Consider the following 22,738-nt stretch of genomic DNA (forward strand, 5'->3'; position numbering starts at 1 on the left):
ACAGCATATCCCGGCTTGACTAGTTCCTTAATAGGTTTCCGGAGGTATGTGGCACCAGATGTCTACTTATAGTTCTAGAGTAGGTGGTTTACAGGCGCAGCGCTTAGATGCAGATGTGCTCCGCAAGGTTAGCGTCAGACCAGTTTAGTGGGCCATGTCTTAAACGTGAGTTCAGTGACATGTTCTTCGAACTACTGTTGAACAGTGCTGGCCTTTTCACAAGAAGAATTATCCTGTTGGAAGATGTCATCGCCGGTGGGGGAAACATCAGTCATGAGAGGGGTGTAGGTGGTTCGCAATATGTTCATCTATCGTAGCCTACAGCTGTCATTGTGACTTCGATTACTACCACACGTCCCATCAAATTCAGAGTGATTGCCTCCCAGTTGCTTCCAGTGAACTGCATCTGTGGCATGGTGCACGTTTCAAGCAGCTGTTCGCCTGCGATGATGGTGTACTCGAACGTGACCATCGACTAGCCAAAGAAAGAAACTCATTAATCCCACCAGATGACACACTTACACTGATCCACGGTCGAATTTTGATGAGCCTGTCAGAACTGCAGGCGTGATTGAGGATGCCATTGGGTCAACACAGGAACGCGTAATGGTCACCTGCTGCTGAATCCAATGTTCGACAATGTGTGCTGAACGGTTTACTCTGAAACGAGCATGCACCAGCACTGCATTCTGTAGTCGGATCTGCCTCAGACTGCAGCCCAGCCTGTTTTACTGAGCGGGCGACTCTCCGACCTCCTCATCCTGTGACGAAGCACCGCCTTCTTATGACTTCACCAACCTTCAACCGTTTTCCGCAAGTTTCTCAAGATTTTCGCATCGAAGTGTTGAGCCACAACGACCTGTCTTCATCGAAGATGCTTGTGTCTGTGATTTCTCCAACTGCGGCACTGTGTAGTCGCTAGAGTTGTGAACCATTAGTTTCTGCTCCGCTTATGCACTTTCCTTGCTACGTTATGTCGGGAACGACCGAAAGAACGGACTCTACGCGCTAGTGTCACATAGCTCGCGTAGGAGACAGACAGGACTGCACCGAGACTGGCAAGGCCGTTTACAACGACGTGAGCTATTGGCCGTGTTGCAAGCCGGTGGTAGCTCTGCGGGCTATGAGGCCTGGCAGCGTGATGCATAGGTGGCCGTGCTATGTTTTAGTTTCATGTTGGCGGACTGGTAGAATTCATTTTGGTGGCCTCCCGTTTCTCCATTACAGCCATATTTGTGGATGATGAAGGCGATCTTCTGGAAGCGGAGGTGTTCATGTCACGAACTCTGGATCCAAACACTGTAATTACTTTCTGCTGCATGTGTATTACAGCCTGGCTGAGGATGGCCTTGAGATCTTCTCTCGTCACCGCTGATTCCCCATAAAGTCCTGATGTAGCTGCTGTCATCAGATCCTTCCCTTTCCTTTTCTTTCTCCTCCCTCCACCTTCAACTGGATAAAAACTTAAGAGGCTCGAGAACAGAGAACAGGTTCCACCTCTTTATAAAGGACTGCTCACATAGTGATAATTGAGACTTTTGTATTGTCATGTTTGGGGTAAATTCATTGTTAAATCACCGTCAACTTGGCCACACGATTTTTCGCTGTCATGATAACATGTGCAGACTTTGTCACTGAATGATGTGAGTCCTTGAAATACTTCAGACCCGCGTTAATTCCAACAGTTCCCATGAGGTTACGTTGTTCCTGGGGATTTGAAGCAGAAACGCAGTTTAGAATTTCCATCAAACAACTGAAAGACAGATAACATCAAGTCCTTGGGATGAGGTGCAATCCCAATAGAGGGAACTAATGATCCGCTTTTATAACTAAAATTACGAAATTACATCAGTGAGAGCACAGCGACTGAAATTAAACCTTCTTGGGTAGAAATACGGATGGTAGGCATTGAATTTCACAATTTTGGGGCAGGAACAAATGCGGATATTGATTATGAAAAATGTATCGTAAATGGAGAGGGGTGAGGGTGGACAGGGTATCGGGGACGCAGTCCCGCTAAGCTGGAGGGATGATGTAATGGTACAGGGAAGTCTCCACCAAGCGGTGAAAGTGGCTTGCGGACTGGCTATGTAAATGTAGATGTAAAAAGGACAAGTAAGTTACCCTCATTCATGGCAGGATTGATGTTCTTAGTTGTGAGACGTTCGTAATTTCATGTTAATGAAGGTACGTCCCATTTCTGATAACGATGCATCATATTGCCTAAAATTATAGACCAGTAGTACTACCGACTAAATATCGAGGTTATTCCCCTTAACTTTCGGCACTACCCAGGAAATATCAACAGAGGAGTGTAAATGTCGACGATAACCGATACTCTGTGTGTTTTGTTCGGAAACAAACTTGTTGCATTAGCTCACAGTATTTGTCAATGTCGACTGTAAAGTGTTGTTCGACCGCAAGCATAACTTCAGCACTACTTGGTTCTGATTCGGCTCTGTTTTTTCAGCAGTGTAATCTGTTGGATAACGGCGATGGTGATCTAGCAACAGTTATACCTTGGTGTTCGTATTTGTCGCTCACGCGCTGTATACTTGTGTGGACTGCTCGCGAATGTTTACACGTTTCGTGCTATTCCCGCAGCGTCAAGCGGAAAATGACAGTTTACACACTTTTGTAAATGTGTCAAAAAGCATAAAAAACAGTGGAAAGGAAAGTTACTACTGCAACAGTAGTGTGAAACTGGAGTCCGTCAAGATGAACGAAATACAGAACTAGGTAACTATGAAACTGACACAAAATCAACTTGACACTAAGGAGTCGATATGCTACTTCAAATTTTGCTCTACTCTGATGCATGTGCGAGTAATCGGTGAGTTTTCTCGTAACTCTCGGTTCACTTTAACGACGGTCTCTGTCTCTAAGCTTACTGTTATTACAGTCGGAGGCAACATGGCAAATGTGCATTCCCTAAACATTCCCGTGGGATGTCCAAAGGAAATATTAAGTAAATCTTAGGCTTATGAAAACGTTCGTGCAGTTCGGAGTGAAGTCTGGGTTGAAAGTTGTGTTTCTGGCCCCAAAAGGAAGAAGATATATACAAATGGAAGTTAAAAATATCGATCCAGTCCACTAAATCGTATCCATTTACATTACATACCTGGGACAACTACCAGTATGCCTGAGATGTAATGAAATCTACTAAGTTAAACAGGGCTTCGTAACCAAACCTATACTTTAATTTTCTGAACTAGTAGCAGGAATACGCAGAGAATCAATATAAGACGCAACCACATGAAATGACAGTAGTTCAGTTGTTGTTAACACTCCCGAAACTGTAAGCTGTAAGTCTGAACAAATGAGTCATATTCAAAATGTTTTAAACAAATGAGCATTTCCGCCTTCAGGCGTACGTGAAGAGGGTCAGAACGATTTACGAACTGGAAACGCTCATCCATCCTGCTAACAGCCAAGCCCACGCTATACTCGTGAAGCTGAGGAGCAATGCACAGCTGGTACTACGCGGAGCAACAATGAATCAACAAATGGTAAAAGACCAGACCATCAACATGACATTGCAATCGCGGTCGAACAATTTACTGCTCAGAAAAGTCCACGATGGAAACCGTTCATGGTGACGCCATGGGCGCTACTTCGGAAACAACTCTTGAAAGTAAACCAGTGGTACATACAGTGGAAGCGTCTGAGGAGTCACTGCCTGAAATAACAGAACAATGACAGTGTGAGACAACCGAGACTTCAGACACAGAAAAGCAGAGTCAAGTTTTGCATGTAAAGTTGAAGAGAAGAAGTGCAAAAGCAACGAAAAGTGGAAAAACGATAAAAACAAAGAGCTCTCAACGACGTTCCAGTAGTGAAGTTGGGGAAAGAGAGATTGAAGAAACAACAACGTCTTATTCGGATGCCATCTGTCACACCAAATACTTGAGGGGCAATGTAAAAGAGAAAACAAGATAATGAAGCTGGGGTGATAGGATAAAGTAGAACCAAATTGAAATAAATGAGAATGGAGGCTGAGCCTAATTTCAACCCAGAATACTGACATGTTGCAGAATCAAAATCGAAACAGAAAAGAAGAAATTCACAATTACGAAAGACGTTGACGACTCATCCGAATTGCAAATTTTGTTTAACTTTCCTGACAAGGTAAGGATGAAAATAAGCTGTTGTTGTTGTTGTTGTGGTCTTCAGTCCTGAGACTGGTTAGATGCAGCTCTCCATGCTACTCTATCCTGTGCAAGCTTCTTCATCTCCCAGTGCCTACTGCAGCCTACATCCTTCTGAATCTGCTTAGTGTATTCATCTCTTGGTCTCCCTCTACGATTTTTACCCTCCACGCTGCCCTCCAGTACTAAATTGCTGATCCCTTGATGCCTCAAAACATGTCCTACCAACCGATCCCTTCTTCTGGTCAAGTTGTGCCTCCAACTCCTCTTCTCCCCAATTCTGTTCAATACCTCCTCATTAGTTGTGTGATCTACCCATCTAATCTTCAGTATTCTTCTGTAGCACCACATTTCGAAAGCTTCTATTCTCTTCTTGTCCATAATATTTATCGTCCATGTTTCACTTCCATACATGGCTATATTCCACACACATACTTTCAGAAACAACTTCCTGACACTTAAATCTATACTAGATGTTAACAAATTTCTCTTCTTCAGGAAGGTTTCCTTGCCATTGCCAGTCTACATTTTATATCCTCTCTACTTCGACCATCATCAGTTTTTTGCTCCCCAAATAGCAAAACTCCTTCACTACTTGAAGTGTCTCATTTCCTAATCTAATTCGCACAGTATCACCCGACTTTATTCGACTACATTCCATTATCCTTGTTTTGCTTTTGTTGATGTTCATCTTATACCCTCCTTTCAAGACACTGTCCATTACGTTCAACTGCTCTTGCAAGTCCTTTGCTGTCTCTGACAAAATTACAATGTCATCGGCTAACCTGAAAGCTTTTATTTCTGAAAATAAGCTATCCATTGAAATATTAAACGTTAAAGATTTTTTATACAAAATCTTTTAATACTCCAGATCGCAGTATTTTGACAATCAGCGATTACTAGTTTCGGCTAAGCAATTAGCCACCTTCAGCTAAATTAATAGAATGCAGAAGACTGATAACGTTTTTTCATCCAATCTTGTAATTAGACACAGAGCTCAATTTATTGATTATTCAGAAGATAGCTGCATGGAAAGGTAAGGGCAGCAAAATTCGTCACTAAGTTTGTAGTCGACCGCCTACGATCACCAAAAAGAAGGATCGCCTTTTGGAGCACCAAGTGGACCTTAAACTCTTCACGTCTGCTCCTGTAATAGACTCCCTTCAGTAGTTATCATCGATCGGAAAGGGTTGGAGAGCAACAGCTGCCGGACTATAGAATTACCGTCACTTGCGCACTGCGCAGGTTGCAGTTATCACCACCGTTGTGCAGTGACTGGTGTAGCATGAACTGCCGATGAATGGAGTCACATTTTCAGCGATAGTTTGCAGATCTGCAATGGCCGATGATCATCGTCAGCGAGTATAGTAGCTACCTGAGGAAATTTCCACTGATCCGGAGAGGTAGTAGTGTTACTCTTGGCGTCTTGGTGATGGCTTCACGCTTAGGATGGTAGTAAACGGGGGGAACTCTGATGGCACGACGGGACATGTCGGCCATCCTGAGTTCTCAGGAGTAACCTCTCATGTGACAGCATCGTGATGTCGTTTTTCACGATAAAAATGCTCCGTCACATTGACACGTGTCTCTATGAACTGTCTACTTGATGGGGAAGTTCTACCGCAGCTAGAAACGTCCTCATCAGTTGAACGTTTCTAGGACCACCCCGGAAACCAGATCCGTCCCAGTGCCAGTATCTTTGGAGTAATACAATAGTTTGGGACCACTTTGCCTCAGGAAATGGTACAACGGCTTTATTACACCGTTCCTAATCGAGTTAGGGCATGCATCCATGCCAGAGGAGGCCCAACGATCTATTTGTAGGTAAGGTAATACAAGTTTCAGTAATTCTTTTAAATATGATTCGATCCTGTAATCACTAAAATATCAAATATCCTCTTAACTCAAGAAGTTCCATTTCCTTTTCTCATCCCCTACCGAATGCTTCACTATTTCATCGGGCAGCATCTTTCTGTTGGTGTGCAGTACTGTTCGGCCATTGAAGATTTCTTTGCCATGTGTGTTATGCTTCTAGACATAATTTTCTTTCAGTCTGGGACCCACCCGGATTGTCACGGGCACTAGAATCCCACTTACGAACTTCTGGGAGGCACGCTGGTCTCGGATCTAGCCCGCTTCGTATATTAACGACGAGGGCCAGTGTGCCGGTCAGTCTGGATGTGGTTTTTACGGGGTTTTCCACAGACGACTAGTTTAATACCAAACTTGTACACACGTCCCTCCACAGTTACACAAATCACAAATACAGCGCTGGAAAGAAAATAGTATAACATTTTAGTGGATTCCAATTCACTTCAGATTTATTGTTGCAACAGTGCGTAAGGAGTATATGATTACGTTCACAGAACAATAGCACAGGCGGTTCTTAGGTACCAGATATCTACCCATGCCGAAATACCCATATTATTACTTGGTGTAGTACCCACAGGCTGCAGTGCAGGCGCTCAGCCTGGCATCCAGTTTATTGCACCGAGGGCAAATACTATCGTGGGACACTGCTCGACCTGTTCACGTGATTCTGTACGAGTTGTCACTTGACGAGTCACACGAGCCACGTACCGTTCCATTATATTCCACACGTACTCTATTGCACGCAAGTGAGGCGATCGTGCCGACCAGGGAAGTTGCTGCACGCCTTGCAGAGCACATTGAGTTACACGGGCAGTGTGTGGGTGAGCATTACCCTGTTTTGCAAAAACACGTCACCTCGCTGTATCAAAAAAGGAGGGGTCTAACAACGTTCTACACGTACCGAGTGCAGGTTAGGCAGGTTAGCGGCACCTCCAGAAACTCTTAGGGTGAACGAGAGTTGTATCTTACCACACCCCAGACCATAAGGCCCGTGGTGGATTAGCTCTACGAGACAGTCCTCACCAGGTCTGTGTCGCACAAGCAAATGAGCGTCACTTGCGTGCAGGTAGAAACTGTTTTCATCGCTGAAGACCACAGCGCGCCATTCCATCTTCCAAGTGATCCTCTGACGACACCAGTCGAGCTGTGCATGTGAGTGCTGTTGGCGTGAGTGGAAGAAGGGCTATAGTTGAGTGTGCCTGCAGTCCACTGATAATAACCGGTTCGCTACAGTTCGTGTTGACACGTCTGGGCTCACAAGTCCTCTGATGTATACTGCGGTAGCTGTACGATCTGCCCACGACGATCCAGGCGGGGTCAGTGCAGCGTGGACGTACAAAAATGGTTCAAATGGCTCTGAGCACTATGGGACTCAACTGCTGTGGTCATCAGTCCCCTAGAACTTAGAACTACTTAAACCTAACTAACCTAAGGACATCACACACATCCATGCCCGAGGCAGGATTCGAACCTGCGACCGTAGCAGTCGCACGGTTCCGGACTGCGCGCCTAGAACCGCGAGACCACCGCGGCCGGCGTGGACGCACAGAACCTAGTCTATGTATGCTAGAATGTTTACGTGACCACAGATACCAGAATCGTTCAGCTTCAGGAGAGGGATTAAAATTCTGAGTGAAAGAATATAAACAATAAGATTCGCTGAAGATATACTATTTTCAGGGAAAGTAAGGATGAATTACAGGACACGTCGAATGGAATAAACGGTTGAACAAGCATAGAGTATGAGGTGAGAATCAGGCGAAGAGAGACGAAAGTGAGGAGGAGCAAAAAGGGAATACCGGGAAAATTTCCACAGAAAAAGAGAATCACGAAGTAGATGATGTGAAGGGACTCTGGTAGCTTGAAAGCAAGAAGGTGAGGAGTACATAAGAAAGCAGATTAGTAGACGTGAAGAAGGTATTCGTGACCTAAAGAAGCTTACTAGTATCAGGCATCGGCCTTAACTTGAAGAAGTTTCAGGACGTACGCTTGGAGCCAGGCATTGTATCGAAGTGAATCGTAGGCTGTTGGAAAATCGGGAAAGAAGACATACGGTTTGTGATGTGGTACTGTACAGACGGATGCTGAAAATTAGATGGACAGATATGATAAGGAACTAAAGGTTCTCCACATAAATTATGTCGATGAAACATGAGGAAAACAAGGGGGAAGAAGGAGAGACAGACACGTGTGTTCAGGAAATATCTTCCGTAGTACTAGAGGGAGCTGTAGAGGGGAAAAAATACTGGGGAAGACAGAGACTGGATTACACCCAACAAATAATTGAGGTCGTTGGGTACTAGTGCTACCGTGAGGCGATGTGCTTGCACATGAGAGAAAAACGTGGTGGGCCACAAAGTGTACCAGTCAGAATGGCGGGGTGTCCACCGCACCCACCCAGAAACCTATGCATACAGAGCTGTATGCATAGGTTTCCCCGATGAATCTCGTATACAGGTTCAACGTACATAACAGAAGAGCAGCACAACAGATCATGTTCCAGAGGCTATAGGAATCACAATACTTTTTAGGTCTGCGAGGTTTGGTGTTTCACACTGTGTTTTGTGTGGCAGGTATTTATGATTGTCTGTTACTGTGTTTTTCATTGTTTTCAAGGTATTCCCGCGAAACAAATTTAAGTTCTGCAGCAGTCCGTAGTATAAACCATAATTATATAATTACTCAGTTTCGAGCCACCATGTAGCATGGGTCACATATACCAAAATACACTGCAAGTATCTATGAAGCACTTCCGAAATATAGTTGGTGGTGATCCGATTCTTCCTACTTAAATATTTTTCCATATAAATGTTATCCATGGAGTAAAATAACCCTTATGCCGCGATAACGGTGACATTATGTTAGCCACCTGGTTAATTCACACACTGGGCTTCTATAACATTCTTGACTATTATTTGTTGTAGTTTTATTTCCTGATTCAATTTAAAGGACTGGATCGGTAACAGAGACTGCTATTAGATGCAATGACGAACACAGAATTGTATTTCTCACTGTAAGAATCTTAAACACAGTTAAGACAGATGTGATAACGATTGTAAAGTAAAAATGCACCAATAAAACCAGTGAAACTAATGAAAATGGTTATACTGCTGAAATATAATCGACGAGAGCTGTTTACATATTCTAGTCAGGATTTGTGAACAGAGCGGCCGGCCTGAGAGGCTCAGCGGTTCTAGGCGTTACAGTCTAAAACCGCACGACCGCTACGGTCGCAGGTTCGAATCCTGCCTCGGGCCTGGATGTGTGTGATGTCCTTAGGTTAGTTAGGTTTAAGTAGTTCTAAGTTTTAGGGGACTGATGACTTTAGAAGTTAAGTCCCATAGCGCTCAGAGCCATTTGAACCATTTCAGAAAGAGAGCGTGAATGTTACTAACTAGCGATCGTAAATGTCAGTACAATAGAAGAATATAGTTACAAATTTGATGAAAGGAATTCATGGATTAGGGCGGAACTCGTTCTTACTGTCCCTCATAAAATATTGAATAATTTGCTTAACAATTGTTGTTTGTAACACGAAATGTACAGGATTTAAAACTGTCGTATTTCATTTATATAATTGGCCATCTGGCATCGCTGTATACGGACATACTCGTAGTACTCCCAACAGACACCATAGCCTCCAAAGTATGTGTAAATTTAGGTGCTACGTGACGTGGAAGGAGAATGAAAGAACATGCAGTAAGGAATTCTGTTCTTTTTTTGTTGCACGTGCTGACCAAGGAAGACAACGTCACATCACGGCTGCCAGCGGAGCAGATGGAGAGAGATGGGCCATCGACCCTGGTACAGAGGCGGCGTGCCGGAAGAGAAGGCGAGTACACGAGAACTTTCTCAATCTGCCGCGCTGCCCACAGAAGTGCCGACAACTCGAATCTGCTACTTTGGGAAAGGGGAAGCGGTGGTCTCTCCGTGTTCCAGGCCTCACCAATATACAGACTCTGCATTATTCACTGGCGATTAGACGCACGAGATCCGTCAGTCTAACAAACATAGCTTCTTATTTTAGCAGTATTTCCGAAAATAACTGTAATTGTCTTTTTTTTTTAAAAAAAAAGAAGTATTTCCTCATCAACAGTAAACAATGACATGTCCGAAAGAACAGATGCCATCTTAGTATATATATATAGTTAAGGCTCACCGGCCACTTGACCATCTTCTTCTTCTGTGCGAATGCACAAACAGCGCCCGAACTCTAACTGGAATCGGCAACGCGCCGCCAGTAATGAGTATAATGGGCGGAGGCACTACGAATGTAATGCGGGAAAATACGTTGAGAATGCGGGTTTCACGGGAGGCGTGCCAGAGATAAATCCCTGCACTCGCGCTATCCTCTGTGTCCTCGGTGTCTCAGGTGGATAGAGCGTTTGCCCTGTAAGCAGGAGATCCCGGGTTCGAGTCCCGGTCGGGGCACACATTTTCATCTGTCCCCGTTGACGTATGTCAACGCCTGTAAGCAGCTAAGGGCGTTCATTTCAAAGTAACAATGATGATAGTCAATGGCAGACCTGTAGAAATCATTCACAAAAAAACACGGATATTAGGAAAAGAACGGTGGTGTATTTCACCATCGACGGTCGCGGACTGCTACACTAGAAAGGCGAGCCACATTAAAAAAATCCCTCGTCAACTCAAAACTGGACGTCAACGAGCTCTTAACACTAGTACTATTCGAAATCGCCTCCTCACCAAGGGTGCAAAAACTAGTGCCCCGTACAAATTACTCTAATCATCATAAAATTTCAGGCCGCCGAGATTGAGTACAGCACACGAACATCATGTCTGAACGCTCAAAGCATCGGAAAGGTCGCTTGTAGTGATGATTCACGGTAACCGACACTTAAATCGATGAAACATTACAAAACGCTGCAGTTCGCTTGCAACAGGGTACCGTTCAGAGAGGTGGGTGTGTGATTCCCGTTTGAAGGATGCTACGAAATGGGTCTTCTGAAACATCTGCTATTATCTGTCACGATAAAGGATCTGTCAGTTAGGCTGACCGCTCTACAGATGACAAGACAATGCATTACTCTACTACTTCTAACTCACTGTGAGGGCTGACAATACCGATGTTTGTACTTCTGGAAGCGCTCTGTATCCTACCTTACTAAACTTTATAGAGCGAGTTGACAAACTCCATGGCATAGCGATATGCACATATTTAGATGGCGGTAGTATCGCGTAAACAAGGATGGAACTTTGAAAGCAGAATGGTAATAGCAGTCAGATGCATGGGACATTTCATTTCAGAAATCGTTAGGAACTTCAGTATTCTGAGATTCACAGCGTCGACAATGTGCCTCTCTTCACAGACAACGCAGTGGACGACGGCCTTCACTTAACGACCGAGAGCAGCAACGTTCGCGAAGAATCATCAGTCATAAAAAGACAAGTAAGACTGCATAGGACAGTGCGACTATATTTGACGCTGATGAGTTATGACAGCAGACGACCGACGCGAGTGCCTTTGCTAACAGCATGATATCTCCTGCAGCGCCTTTCCTGAGCCCGTGGCCATGTCGGTTGGACCCTAGACGACTGGAAACCGTGGCATGGTCACATGAGCTCCGGTTTCATTTGGTAATAGCTGATCGTAGAATTAGAGTGTGGCGCAGACCCCACGAAGCCATGGACCCAAGCTGTCAGTAAGCCACTGTGCTGGTTGCGGTTCCACAGTGGTGTACGCTGTGCTTACACTTAATTGCCTGATCCCTGTAACCCAAGAAAATCGATCATTGACTGGAAATGGCTATGTTCGGCTACTTTGATACCATTTGCAGCTATTCATGGAATTCATGTTCCCAAACAAGGATGGAATTTGTATGGACAACAATGCACCATGAAACCGTGCCACAGCTGTTAGCGATTGGATTGAAGAACTTTCAGGACAGTTCGAGTGAATGATTTTTCCCCCCCGACTTCAATCTCATCGAACATTTATGGGACATAATTAAGAGATCAGTTCGTGCACCACATCCTGCATCGGTAACACTTTCGCAGTTACGGATGCCTTCAGTGACAGAACGATTCAATATTTCTGCAGTGGACTTCCACCGACTGGTTGAGTAGTTCGTGCACCACATCCTGCATCGGTAACACTTTCGCAGTTACGTATGCCTTCAGTGACAGAACGATTCAATATTTCTGCAGGGGACTTCCACCGACTGGTTGAGTCCATGCCACGCTGAGTTGCTGCACCAGTCCGTGAAAATGGAAGACCATATCCTATGATGAGGTTTGCTACAACTTTTGTCGTCTCCCTGTAAAGGTGAAGTGCTTGACTTGGGTAACAGTATTGAATAATTGCAAAAGAATAATTTTCTAACCAAATCTGATACGCTGAAGTCATTGTATTTCTGTGGGGGTGAAGTGTCTTCCACTTGACTGGAGGAACGTGTAACGACGGGATTACGGCTAGTGAGTAGAATGAACATTTATTTTCTCAACTGATAAGGATCAAAATGCCAATGTAGCTTCTTCTCTATTGATGTTCTGAAATTCGAAACACTTCTTGAAGGTCCTTGTGTTCCAATCCTTTTGAGGCAATATGTGAAGCTTGCTGTAGTCGGATATACTACATTGATGGAACGTAATCTCTCCGACAGCCGGCGGCACCACATACTAGCAGCTTATTGCAACTGTTGGGAGACACGCCCTCTTTTGCCACGTCATGTTACATAGGGCGAGCCCAATGTGTCTGGGGATGGAGCAACGTGCCTGCACAGCCAGTGACGTACGCAGTCTACACGCTTTTCCATGAGCCGGCTGCTCTCTTGTTAAAGACATACACTAGCAGCTTGCCCTATGATTCTGGCTGGGTTACTTATACTATTCACTGACTTGCAGAATTTTCCGTTTTCCCAGATACGAGCGGATAATTGCAAGAATTATCGCATAATCAGCTTATCAGTTCATGCTTCTAAACTGCGGACAAAAATAACATACATAAGAGTGGAAAAGAGAAATGGGGATGTGTCATAAGGTGTTCAGTTTAACTTTAGGGAAGTCGGAGGCACAAGACAGGGAGTCCTCGCGTTGCGCTCCTTAATGGAAGGAAAATAAATCAAGACATGTTCTAGGGATTTGCCAACCTTGAAAAAGGGTTCGATAATGTCAAATGGGGCAAGATGTTCGAAATTATGAGAAAAATAGAAGTAAGCTATAGAAGACGACAGGTAATATGCATTATGCATAAGACACAAGTGGGGACATTAAGACTGAAAGACCTAGAAGGAAGTGCTCCGATTAAAAATGGAAGTAAGAAAGAGAGACAATCTTTCGCCCCTAGTGTTCGTTCTACACGTAGAAGAGGCAATAACGGAAATAAAAGGAAAGTTGGATAGCGAGATCAAAATTCAGTGAAAGTTATGAAGAATTATGGAATCTGTTGAATGGAATGAATAGTCTAATGAAAATAAAATATGGATTGACGGTAAATTGGATAATACATAAATCATGAGAAGTAACTGAAATGTGTACGAGAAGCTTAACATCAAAATTCACGAAACAGACGATATTAAGGAGTTATCCTATCTTGGAAGCAAACTAACCCAAGATAGACTGAGCAAGAAGGACATAAAAAGTAGATTAGCACAGGCAAAGAGTGTATACTTGGGAAAAAGAAGTATCAGACATAGGCCTTAATTTGAGGAAGAAATTTCGGAGAATCTACGTCTAAAGCAGGTCATTGTATGGTAATGAATTACGGACTATGGAAAAATCGAAACGAAGGGGAATCTAAATCTTTCAAATGTGATGTTACATATCGAACACTGAAAACTACGCGGACGGGTAAGAAAGATATGATAAAGTAAGAGATGGGTCTCCGTACAATCGGCGAAGAAGGGACAGTACTTGAAACCAGGCAGTAGTTCGAGCAATGCGGCAAACTCAAAACCCATACCGAATTTGTAGCTAGTAATTCTGTTCCAGTAAAGTTAACTCAGGTACATTTCCAATGGTAATGATTGGAGGAATAACGAAAAAGTCAGTGTAGCTACGACAGAAACTAAATGGGATATTGTATGGAGATAGACTAAGTACAAAGGCCGATTACACCTCACTAGTTACGCACTTGGTAATTTTAAGACAATAAGAAACAAAAAAAGATTGCTAACTAGGCAGTAAGATTTTGTTTTTGTTTTAAGGCAGGCAGCGTTATTAATTTGTCCTGATACGGTTCAAATGGCTCTGAGCTCTATGTCACTTAACTTATGGGGTCATGAGTCCCCTAGAACTTAGAACTACTTAAACCTAACTAAACTATGGACATCGCACACATCCATGTCCGAGGCAGGATTCGAACCTGCGACCGTAGCGGTAGCGTGGTGGCAGACTGTAGCGCCCAGAACCTCTCGGCCACTCCGGCCGGCTGTCCTGATACGGTGGGCATTAAAACCTTGTTGCTGATTTATGTTCGCTACGTTACTTCACGTTTGTTTTTGTTCGCTTCCTATTTTTAAGCATTATTTATGTGTGACACAACAAAAAATTTTATAATCTTCTGTTTAATTCAGAATTGTGAGGACAACATTACAAAACTTCTGCCTTTTTGGGATGGTTAAATATTAAAGTCAGAACTCATGTGTGGCCTGAGAGGGGAAAGCGATGTGCCAGTATTATATCGCCAAGTGAGATCACAGTAGACCACTGTAAAAGTTCATTTCATCTAAGAGGCTTACGATGTACGCCTAGGTAGTGTCGTGTTAAAAATATTCTGTTCCAGATTTAGAGAGACAGGCTTCTAATCACTTGCTTCGTCCTAAGTAGTGATGAAATTTGTAGTAAGTTTATGGAGATCAGTGCCCTACCGATCACCTTTGTACTCAGTGACATGTATAATACGTTTTCAGGGCGCTCGGTTTCCTGACAGATTGAAAAACTCCTTCGTGTAACCACTTTTCGAGAAAAGAGCAGGAGGAAACGTAAACAATTACCGACCAGTTAGTTTGCCACTAGTATTTTTAAAAAGTTTTTGAGAATGCCTTGTTTTCGAGAGTAGTGACACGTCTCAGTAGGCATAATTCGTTGTCAGCCTCTCAGCAAGTCGCTAAAAAGGCAGTATCCATAAAAAGTACTATTTATTCTATTCTGTGTCAAGCACTAACTGGGATAAACAACAGTTTGATGGCGGCAGGTATTTTATTTTATTTAACAAAGTCATATGATTGTGTGAATCATATATTACTACTGTATAAGTTGGAACGTTGTGGGATTAGGGAAAAAGCTCAGCAATCGTTCTCTAAAAAGCAGGAAGCAGAAGGTTGTTCTCAAGTGTCAACAAACAGGAAAGATATTTCAAACTCACTGGTGTCAGTTAAAATGGGGCTGCCTTATGATTCTTTCGGGGAAGATCAGTTTGGATTCCGTAGAAACACTGGAACACGTGAGGCAATACTGACCTTACGACTTATCTTAGAAGAAAGATTAAGGAAAGGCAAACCTACGTTTCTAGCATTTGTAGACTTAGAGAAAGCTTTTGACAATGTTGACTGGAATACTCTCTTTCAAATTCTAAAGGTGGCAGGGGTAAAATACAGGGAGCGAAAGGCTATTTACAATTTGTACAGAAACCAGATGGCAGTTATAAGAGTCGAGGGACATGAAAGGGAAGCAGTGGTTGGGAAGGGAGTAAGACAGGGTTGTAGCCTCTCCCCGATGTTGTTCAATCTGTATATTGAGCAAGCAGTAAAGGAAACAAAAGAAAAATTCGGAGTAGGTATTAAAATTCATGGAGAAGAAATAAAAACTTTGAGGTTCGCCGATGACATTGTAATTCTGTCAGAGACAGCAAAGGACTTGGAAGAGCAGTTGAATGGAATGGACAGTGTCTTGAAAGGAGGATATAAGATGAACATCAACAAAAGCAAAACAAGGATAATGGAATGTAGTCTAATTAAGTCTGGTGACGCTGAGGGAATTAGATTAGGAAATGAGGCACTTAAAGTAGTAAAGGAGTTTTGCTATTTGGGGAGCAAAATAACTGATGATGGTCGAAGTAGAGAGGATATAAAATGCAGGCTGGCAATGGCAAGGAAAGCGTTTCTGAAGAAGAGAAATTTGTTAACATCCAGTATTGATTTAAGTGTCAGGAAGTCATTTCTGAAAGTATTCGTATGGAGTGTAGCCATGTATAGAAGTGAAACATGGACGATAAATAGTTTGGACAAGAAGAGAATAGAAGCTTTCGAAATGTGGTGCTACAGAAGAACGCTGAAGATTAGATGGGTAGGTCACATAACTAATGAGGAAGTATTGAATAGGATTGGGGAGAAGAGAAGTTTGTGGCACAACTTGACCAGAAGAAGGGATCGTTTGGTAGGACATGTTCTGAGGCATCAAGGGATCACCAATTTAGTATTGGAGGGCAGCGTGGAGGGTAAAAATCGTAGAGGGAGACCAAGAGATGAATACACTAAGCAGATTCAGAAGGATGTAGGTTGCAGTAGGTACTGGGAGATGAAGGAGCTTGCACAGGGTAGAGTAGCATGGAGAGCTGCATCAAACCAGTCTCAGGACTGAAGACCACAACAACAACAACTTATGATTCTTCTGGGCCCATTAGTTCGCTTGACATACAGTTAACAATAATCTGCCACTGAAAATTACCGATGAGGCAAAGATGTTCCGGTTGCAGACAATATGTGTCATTGTTAAAGATATGTGACGTAACATAAATCGTCTGTGGTCTAATGGTTAGCCGACACGGTAGTCCAGCGTTTTCAATCAGATGGTTAGCTGCCCTCTGTAATAAAAAACTGAGTTAATGGATCAACGACGAACTTGAACGGGTGTCTTACGACGTCCACCCCGAGCAGATGCAACGAACGGAAACGAAAAAAATCAGATTAAAAAAAAAAAGTGGCTTGCGTTTCTGCCTCTGGATCACTGGGGAGTTCGATTCCCGGCCGGGTTGGGGATTTTCTCTGCAAGCGGACTCGGTGTTCGTGTTCGTCGTTTCATAATCATCGTCATCATTATTCATGACAGTGGCTAGATTGAATTGTGTAAAAATTGGTCTGTGTATAAATTGGGACTTTTTACGGGCGCTGATGAGCACGCAGTTGAGCACCCCACGAACCAAACTTCATCATCATCGTAACATAAATCAGACAAATTATATGTTCCTGAGACATATTAGGTTTCGAACTTATCTACGATAGTGAATACACGCCAAAACAATGAATCAAAATATATTTCAAGGCCAGTATTCGAACGCATGCCGCCTGCTCACTAGGAGATTTGCTAACCACTGCACCACTCTGACACTGAAGCTAACTCAGATAACTTGTCCCTCCCTAACCAAACTCCAATTCACGCCTCAGCCCCTCTTGATGTTCACCTTCTGAACTCGTGCCCGTACTGCAAAGGCTCTCCAACTTCGGGAGAGCATCTTAGGGAGGGGGACGAAGAAGACTAACCTGTGCTGCTGTGTCAGCTGCAGCGCTAAGATCGTGCAGTAGTTAGAGCATCCGTCTAGTGAACAGGAGACATAGATTCGAGTCCAAGACATGGTAAAATTTTCATTCATTGCTTCAGTTCTCATCTATTATCAAAGATAAATTTGAGACTTAATATGTCTCTGGAACATACAATTTATACGATGAATATATCATTTATACCTAAGGTATAGATTGTATTATCCCCATTTCGTTCAATGCGAAGGTGCGTTTCTACAATACTGTTACATCTACATCTACATCTACATGATTACTCTGCAATTCACATTTAAGTGCTTGGCAGAGGGTTCATCGAACCACAATCATACTATCTCTCTACCATTCCACTCCCGAACAGCGCGCGGGAAAAACGAACACCTAAACCTTTCCGTTCGAGCTTTGATTTCTCTTATTTTACTTTGATGATCATTCATACCTAAGTAGGTTGGGCTCAACAAAATATTTTCGCATTCGGAAGAGAAAGTTGGTGACTGAAATTTCGTAAATAGATCTCGCCGTGACGAAAAACCTCTCTGCTTTAATGACTTCCATCCCAACTCGCGTATCAAATCTCCCCTATTACGTGATAATACAAAACGAGCTGCCCTTTTTTGCACCCTTTCGATGTCCTCCGTCAATCCCACCTGGTGAGAATCCAACACCGCGCAGCAATATTCGAACAGAGGACGAACGAGTGTAGTGTAAGCTGTCTCTTTAGTGGACTTGTTGCATCTTCTAAGTGTCCTGCCAATGAAACGCAACCTTTGGCTCGCCTTCCCCACAGTATTATCTATGTGGTCTTTCCAGCTGAAGTTGTTCGTAATTTTAACACCCAGGTACGTAGTTGAATTGACAGACTTGGAAATTGTATTATTTATCGAATAATCGAAATGCAACGGATTTCTTTTGGAACTCATGTGGATCACCTCACACTTTCCGTTATTTACCGTCAACTGCCACCTGCCACACCATACAGAAATCTTTTCTAAATCGCTTTGCTGCTGATACTGGTCTTCGGATGACCTTAATAGACGGTAAATTACAGCATCATCTGTGAACAACCTAAGAGAACTGCCCAGATTGTCACGAAGGTCATTTATATCGATCAGGAACAGCAGAGGTCCCAGGACGCTTCCCTGGGGAACACCTGAAATCACTTCAGTTTTACTCGATGATTTGCAGTCTATTACTACGAACTGCGACCTTCCTGACAGGAAATCACGAATTCAGTCGCACAACTGAGACGGTACCCCATAGGCCCGCAGCTTGATTAGAAGTCGCTTGTGAGGAACGGTGTCAAAAGCTTGCCGGAAATCTAGAAATACGGAATCTACTTGAGATCCCCTGTCGCTAGCGGCCATTACTTCGTGCGAATAAAGAGCTAGCTGCGTTGCACAAGACCGATGTTTTCTGAAACCATGCTGATTACGTATCAATAGATCGTTCCCTTCGAGGTGATTCATAATGTTTGAATACAGTATATGCTCCAAAACCCTACTGCAAACCGACGTCAATGATATAGGTCTGTAGTTCGATGGATTACTCCTACTACCCTTCTTAAACACTGGTGCGACCTGCGCAATTTTCCAATCTGTAGGTACAGATCTATCGGTAAGCGAGCGATTGTATATGATTGCTAAGTAGGGAGCTATTGTATCAGCGTAATATGAAAGGAACCTAATCGGTTTACAATCTGGACCTGAAGACTTGCTCGTATCAATCGATTTGAGTTGCTCCGCAACCCCTAAGGTATGTAATTCTAAGAAACTCATTCTAGCAGCTGTTCGTGTTTCAAATTCTGGAATATTCCATTCGTCTTCCCTGGTGAAGGAATTTCGGAAAACTGCGTTCAATAACTCCGCTTTAGCGGCAGAGTCGTCGGTAAAGCCGGTATTACACGACGGTCCGCCGCGAACGGTACTGGTCTGTCGCGACAGCCATCTAGCGGTAGAACGGGCGAAACTACGAAAATTAGCAGACACATTATCCGCGCGCCGGAATAGAGAGCAGTTCTAAATTCCCGTCAACCCGCGCATGCGCACTAGGCTGCGAAACTTGCGCATGCGCAGAAACGGGTACCGCAGTGCTTTCTGCTTGTTATTTGTTTATGGTTGGGTGTGTAGAGGCAAATTACAGTTTTTCGTGTTGGAGATTTTTCCACATTTTTTTCAGTAAGTAGGTTTTCATAAATGCAGTTAAAAATAGTATTTTTTTGCCAGTTGACTTTCTTTTACATAAGCTGTTTGTGAACGCTTATTGTTCTATTTATTGCTTCATATTCTAGAAATGGAATGGAACAAACAGGCTTTAAGCATCCTTATTCAGGCGTACAGCGAAAAAAAGTGTATGTACAACCCGCAGGACCCGCTATATCATAATAAGGTACGTCGGCATCGTTTATTTCTGAGTAATATGCATATTATGTTACACGATGATTTTCGATTCGTATATCAATGCCTTAGCTTACGAAAGTTCATGTTTGATTTCATTGCATCTCTTGCTTTATTTCAGAATGCCAGGAAAGAGAAACTGGCAGTGATAGGCAGTAAAGTTCGCGCACTTTTGCCCAACGCAACAGATGAGGACTGCAAAACTCGATTCATGTCTCTGCGGTCGCACTTTTGTGGGGAGCTTAAAAAAATTAGAGCCAGTGAGCATAGTGGTGCAGGGGCAAGCGAAGTTTACGAGCCTGCTGTGTGGTGGTTCAATGCTTTGAAGTTTTTGAAGGACTACGTGACACCGAGGAAAACAGTGACAAATATCCCAAGCCGTATCGTAAGTACAAACATTTTGTTACCTTCCTTTGTAGGAATTCTGCTTTCTGTAAGACAGCTTATTCTGATTTCAGGTTGTAGATGGATATTCCAGCTCAAGTAGTATATATGCTTATATTAGTGAATGATATTTTGGAAAACAAATGAAGCTTTAATACTACCATGTGTATTCGTATTTTTCAGTGTTATGAGAGGTTCACAATCTGCTTTAGACTAACATGGGCCTTTAATATTTCAGATACCACAGTCACTCTCATCAAATCCATGTAGCACGACCACTGTCAATGACCCTTGTGTAAGTATTTACCTACATTTAAATAAAAGTTGTAAATAGTAATTGCAACAAGTGAATAACACATCAACTATTTCAGAATACTGAGGTGACCACAGTTACTGAAGAGACCATAGTAAATGAGGGATATATTGAAGATGACAACAGCAATGTAAGTGCATAAACGGTATTCTCACGTATGTCAACGACAGTTCATTAGCCATGAAGCTCTCTTGGCCAAAAGAATGTAACACTTTGATTGTATTGTATATATTTGCTCCAACAAAATAGTACTTCACTTTCATACAGGTTACTTACATTACTTATATTTTACACAGAGAACTATAAACAGACCACTGTAGTTTACATAACCACTTTAATGTTAGATATTGTAATATGCATGTAGCACAATACTGTATCAGTTTTCTATTTCCAGTACTCTCAAGACATATTTACTGTGGAATTGTCAGAGGGAAGTACACCTGCGTCAACACCATCACCTCTAAGTGAGCAGCCTTATGCTTCAGCCAGAAAGAGGCGTAGGAAGGACACTGAGGATGAATTAGCCACCTCAACATTGTCAGTCTTAAGAGACATTAGAGTTTCAATTAGTGGCAGTAATGAAGATGACAAGTTTGGTCAGTATGTTGCTGCTGAATTGAAGAAATTAAAAAATCCAGCAATTAAGGCTGACGTGAAATTAAATGTCATGAAATGTATCATGGATGGCATACATAAAGAAATCTGTAACTGATTTTAAAGTTAAGGCATTGTATTACATTGATGAGACATTTTTAAATAAAAGATTGCCTTCTGTACATTATTACTGCTAAAAGTTGTACTTCTTAACGGCTTCCCACTGCCATGAAACATAACCTGTTGTACTAAAGAATTCACAAAATTTTTCGCGCACTTCCCTGGCACACAGTGACGTGCGATTTCCACTCTGCTGGGGTATGCTAGAGAGAGATTTCTCTCCTCGCCAGGAACCATTGTTTATGGTGCACAAGTCTGTGTTTTCTGTATCAGCAGCTGTCACATATGTGGTGTCTGCCTCTTCAATCAAGTAGTTGTGCAGTATGCATAAAGTCTGAACAATTAATTCCACTTTCTCAACAGGTAGTCGCATTGTACTGAGAAGAACTCTGAAGCGGTTGGCCAGAATTCCGAAACTGTTTTCCACTACTCGCCTTCCTCTTGACAATCTGTAGTTAAAAATCTGTTTGGAGTTCTGGTTCTGGCAGTCTCTATAAGGTTTCATGATATATGGCTCCAGGTGAAAGGCATCATCAGCAAGAGTCACATATGGCACTTCAATGTTTGTGCCAGGAAGTGATTTTTGCTTTGGTACCTTCAACCAGTTTTCCCAAAGTGCACTGCTGATCAGGCTATTTGCATACACCCCACCATCACTCACTCTTCCATTGCACCCAATGTCAATCAAAGAGAATCGATACCTAGCGTCCACAATAGCTAGTAAAACAACACTGTGGAACTTTTTATAATTGAAGTATGTTGAGCCAGCAGTTCGTGGTGGGGCAAATGCTATGTGTTTCCCATCCATTGCACCTGAAAATAAAAGTAAGTAGTTTTATATAGCAGTACATAGACTTGCAGTGTGGGAGATAAAAAACTGCCTAAAGCTGAGTCTGATATACTTCATTAAAAGCATTTTAAATACATTTCATTATTGTCAGATTTTCTCCATATTATGTAACTTAATTCTGTGGCTTACCAATGCAGTTTGGGAACTGCCAAAGTTCATCAAATTCTTTGGCAATTTTATCCCACTCTTATTCTGTTGATGGTGCCTGTAATGTTATATACTTAATTACTGTCTGAATGGCACATATAAATACACACATATGTATCTTCCAAACTCGAAAAAATAACAGAAATGTACCTTTAAGTATTGGTCCTTTAAAGTTTCGCAAATTGCAGTGCATACATCCACAATAACGTTTGAAATGGTAGGCTGTGCAATTCTGTGGCTGAAAGCCAGACTCTTAAAAGATTCCCCAGTCGCCAGGAACCGTAATGTTACAGCCAGCCTGCAACGTAACAGGGCATGTAACGAAATTGTATGAGACATCTTGGTTGGTATGATCACAAAACGTATAAACATACAATTCTTACCTTCGAGAAGGTGAGATAGCCTCCCTCATGACTGTGTCACACTTTTTGATTCTATCTTCTATTATAGACAGCAGCTTCTCG

The 22,738-nt window shown here is 42.8% G+C and overlaps 1 pseudogene; it reads right to left on the reverse strand.

Annotated features, from left to right (window-relative positions):
* Positions 1-1,569: 1,569 nt before the first annotated feature.
* LOC124805642 lies at positions 1,570-22,689 on the reverse strand (annotated as a pseudogene).
* Between the last annotated feature and the right edge of the window lie 49 nt (positions 22,690-22,738).

This window comes from Schistocerca piceifrons, chromosome 7 (genome assembly GCF_021461385.2).
Source record: "Schistocerca piceifrons isolate TAMUIC-IGC-003096 chromosome 7, iqSchPice1.1, whole genome shotgun sequence".
NCBI lineage: Eukaryota > Metazoa > Arthropoda > Insecta > Orthoptera > Acrididae > Schistocerca > Schistocerca piceifrons.